At 39.6% G+C, this 4,210-nt stretch overlaps 1 long non-coding RNA gene across 1 annotated transcript; it reads left to right on the top strand.

Annotated features, from left to right (window-relative positions):
- Nucleotides 1–1,609: 1,609 nt before the first annotated feature.
- On the top strand, nt 1,610–3,611 carry LOC137994978 (uncharacterized). Its single transcript, XR_011122232.1, has 2 exons — nt 1,610–2,068; nt 2,219–3,611. It is a non-coding gene; the product is annotated as an uncharacterized lncRNA (long non-coding RNA).
- Nucleotides 3,612–4,210: the final 599 nt, after the last annotated feature.

The raw sequence follows: 4,210 nt of genomic DNA, 5'->3' as shown, positions 1-4,210 counted from the left end.
GCCTAATTTTTTCGTCAAAAACAGTATCCAGTCTACGTATTATAATTCACTCTTTGATTCCAGTGGAGATCTTCGGCCTCATCACTTAAAAAAAAAAAAACCGCTGAGCAACCGCTCCCCGCTGGTAAATTTTGTTACCCAAATGAATTCGCAACTGTGATGTAATTACGCTGACTAATTGGGAGTGACGGAAACATCCGGCTACCAAGGGAAGTTGAGAATATTTGTTGGGTGTGGATCTCATTGGCTGAAATCCAAATTAAATGGCACATGGTAAATTTTGTTACCCAAATGAACTCGCAACTGTGATGTAATTACGCTGACTAATTGGGAGTGACAGAAAACACATCCGGCTATCAAGGGAAGTTGAGAGTATTTGTTGGGTGTAGATCTCATTTGCTGAAATCCAAATTAAATGGCACAGCAGTGTCGATTAAGCCAATTACGAGTCGCGTGCGTAGGCTCTCAGGGAAACGTCCAGCTGCACAACTTATTTCCATTCTTGGGTAAAAGACCGAAATATTTACCATGCAATAATTTGGCCTTTGGCAGAAATCCTTATTTTTATCTGGAACGGCTAGTTAACGTTTACTTTTTTCAACTAAACACTAGCATTAGAAAACCCCCTGTTGTTGCCTAGTCCTCTCACCTTAAAAAGCAAGACGTCTCCTTCTCAGGCCCAGACTCTCATCTCATCAAATGCCTAACATATTTCTTGGGTGACCCCCTGCCCCCTGACGTCGAGGTAACGCAGTTTTCAATGGGGATCAAAGTCCGCCAGAAATTATATATCACTGTAATATTAGCAGTGAATGACCCCCAGCAAAGATGGCATCAATCCTGTTACTTTTTTGACAGCAAAGTGTGATGTGGAATTAAAGTTTCTCCTTAAGTTACTTTTTTGACTTGTGAGGGTAAGGATATAATAAAAAGACATGTACGGAGTAGACGAAAGGTGGCTAAATAGCAAAATATCATTACATGGAGAAAGATATCTCTCTTGAATTGCTTACATGCATAATTATAACAGCGAGAAATGTTCAGTAACTAGTTGATCGCATTAGCAAATATCAGTTTCACCCTACGCTGACAAAACTTTTCGTTGGGTATATTAACAAGTGAAAGTTCGGCGCATTTTCTGCCAGTAGTTCATGGTTAATTGCCAAAAGGGGCATTTGTCTCTTTCATTTTTTGAAGTTCAAATCTGTGTAATTCCACCGGCTTGATAAATCATCCAGTTATTTAAAGTACACGGAACTTTGTTTTCATTTTTCGGGAGCATGCATTAAATTTCGCCCTCAAGGCACATTTAAACAGGGTCAGGCCGCTCTTATTTATTATTACCGTCAATCATTCCCATTCAATTTGTAAATTCCATTCATGGTTATGTTATTTAGTGCTTTTATCTGTCTTTTTGATTCGCCGAATGTGTAAGTGCTTCCATATGTCCCGTAAGACTTGGACTGAGAAGAAGTCTTTCAAAGGGTTACATGCCGTGAAACGGTGAAACTTGGCACGTGTGGCTACTGGACTATTGCCATCCCCTCTGGCGAAATACACGAAAGGTAGCATACGTTGAACCCTGTTTTCTCCACATCACGTCTAATTTGCCCTTGTTTAGATTTCCCCAAATATTCACTCTTGATCAAAGTTGACCGCAAAGCTGTTTTTTAGTTTCATAGGCCGTTGTTGATGACCTGTTTGAAGCAAATCTCTTATTTATTAAGATAACTTTGTTAACAGTGGTGTCATTAAGGAATTTAAGTTAGCTAAGTTTTAAAAGGGTCAATGATGACAATCCCATTGCATCAGTAGAAACGAAATTACCCGCGGTTGTTAGGCACGATTTTGTCTTAATTGGGTCGGATTCCTGAACGCCAACGTAGTGGTATCGGCCTTATTACTCCCAGATCTATGACCTGCGGATATTTAAAGTCAATGGTTATCTATTTATCGCTAAACTTAAAACCTCCTCCGTTGTAAGCTACTGAAGTGATTTATTCTTGGGTCAGGGAGGGTCCTGGCAAAGACCACAACATAATTAGCGGAAGGAACTCGCATATTCAAGGTAAACAGAAATATAAGCTTGTGAATCGAATGAACGCCTGTATTTTCAGTAAACAGTCTAAATCATAACCGAATCACAATAGGAAAATACGGCTTGAACGCGCCGTTCTTAGACACATTTCATCAGTAAACTAGACTGGCTACTGATTAGACTTTCAGGAATACAGAATGCCTGTTTCTAATTTGAAGACGAGCATCGAGAACACGGCGTTTTTTCTAAAGCTCGCGAAGATTGGCACAGCAAAGCAGTCAAAAGAGCAACAGTTTGCCAGGCTATCAAGTTCAAGACAACACGAGTTAGAAGAGTTGTACAAAGACCATGTTCCACGACATCACAAAGCTACAAAAACAGACAAAGTGGCTCAGTTGCTATTGCAGATTCTTCAGGTCCAAGAAGTGCAAACAATTAAGGAATACACAATGAATGGGTATACTTTAAAAGTTCACGTTCTTGAAGACACAGAACTGTAGTAACCTCCTCTGAGTGTATGGTAAGGAAAATCAGTGTTTGTTTTTCGGTGCGTGGACTGACGACATTTATATTATCAAAAGATTACGTTGTCTTGATCATGCAACAAACTGCCTGCATTATGTCCCACGGTCAGAATCTTGGACGGGTACAGTGAAAACTGAGAAATGAGCTCTTCAGAGGATCTATTGCAGCACTGAAAAGGCAAGACCATCCTTCACAAGTTTCAGTGAGTAAATGGTGAAATGAATTCCTCTAAAGATGTCTGCAGGTAGAGAGAACAAACAAACGGTGTTTTTAGAGATTGTTTCCCACTGTGTTTATTTGTTATGATTAGCTCTCCTTAACGAGGAAAACTTTAAAGAGGAAATTGGATAGGAATGCAGTTAGTGGAAGCCATACTTTCTGGTTATTCTGTCGAGATTTTGTTTCGGTCGTTCAGGTAAACCGCAAACAATATTGGACTACCGTTATGCCAACGAAAACGTCCCATGAAATATAATTTTGCGCTATCTTTGGTATTTCGCGATTATTCCATCAATATGGGAATCCCTATTCCATAACTGGATTTTTACGAAAGAGTTTTGCAGTTAAGATGGATAATGATGGGGAAAACACTCTTGCATGCTCTTGTTGTCGTCAAAACCCGAAATAACTTCGTCTTTTCACATCATTATTTTGTCATTACAAGCGGGGAAGAGAAGTGTACCAAAATGCGTACCGCTCGTGTAACACGATTATTTGTCCTATTTTAATCCATGATATTATATTCTTGTGGAGTTGTCATTGTTGTAGCCGCATTCATTTTTTAAACTCCCTTCTCAACACACAACATGACAGTGGAATTGCTACTAGAGGAAACAGATGTCCTTTCAATCTTTACGTGCTAATCAGATATTCGAGAGGACATTATCTCAATTTATTTCAAAGACACTTAACAGTCAAACCAGCTTAACCTTTTCATCTCTAGAAGGAAAAAAAAGGTCACCATGTTTCAAACTTTAAGTTATGTTATCAATGTGTTGAACGTCAACGTGCCATGGGGATGCAATAAAACTATCGTTCAGAAATCTCGAAATCTTGAACTTTCTTTAATAACTGCAGTAAAACGAAAAAAAAAAGCCAAAACAAAAGAACAATGGAATACTAATCGCACACTGAAACCGGTTTTAAGTCGGAGTGGTCGGGTAAGTTAATATCGTGGTCGGCCTTTTGTAACGACTATATAGTAAGTAGAAAGGACTGCTTTTTCGTTCATACTTGTGAAAAGAGATCCCTTGACAATGCTCTTTTCACCAATTTTAGCCTGATTGGAACAATTGTTTCCAAGTCTCTTTTCTTATGCAAATTAGTGGCGGGGTATTCAGCAGTTAATTGAGCTATTCTGGCCTCCTAGTGCGGAATTTTGACGACGAGAACTATTAAACTGCGTCCAGGAACTGTACGAAGAGCAGGGTAACGTGTCGGACTACTGGATATCCTGCCACCTCTGTAAGCATTCCTAGAACAGGAAATTCCTTTGATTGTAAGGCATGGACTTTAAGCGTTTTTGCACATTGTTCAGGCTGGGACTCGATGAATTAACCGCTAGTTACAATGGCATGTCAGGGTCATGGCAGGTCGGTTCTTCGTCGGATTAGTTGTTGATCTATTGGGTTCTCTCCCTCTAAAGCC

The sequence above is a fragment of the Montipora foliosa genome, chromosome 3 (genome assembly GCF_036669935.1).
Source record: "Montipora foliosa isolate CH-2021 chromosome 3, ASM3666993v2, whole genome shotgun sequence".
NCBI lineage: Eukaryota > Metazoa > Cnidaria > Anthozoa > Scleractinia > Acroporidae > Montipora > Montipora foliosa.
Note: the sequence above shows the minus strand (reverse complement) of the source record. Positions and strands in the feature narration are given on the sequence as shown.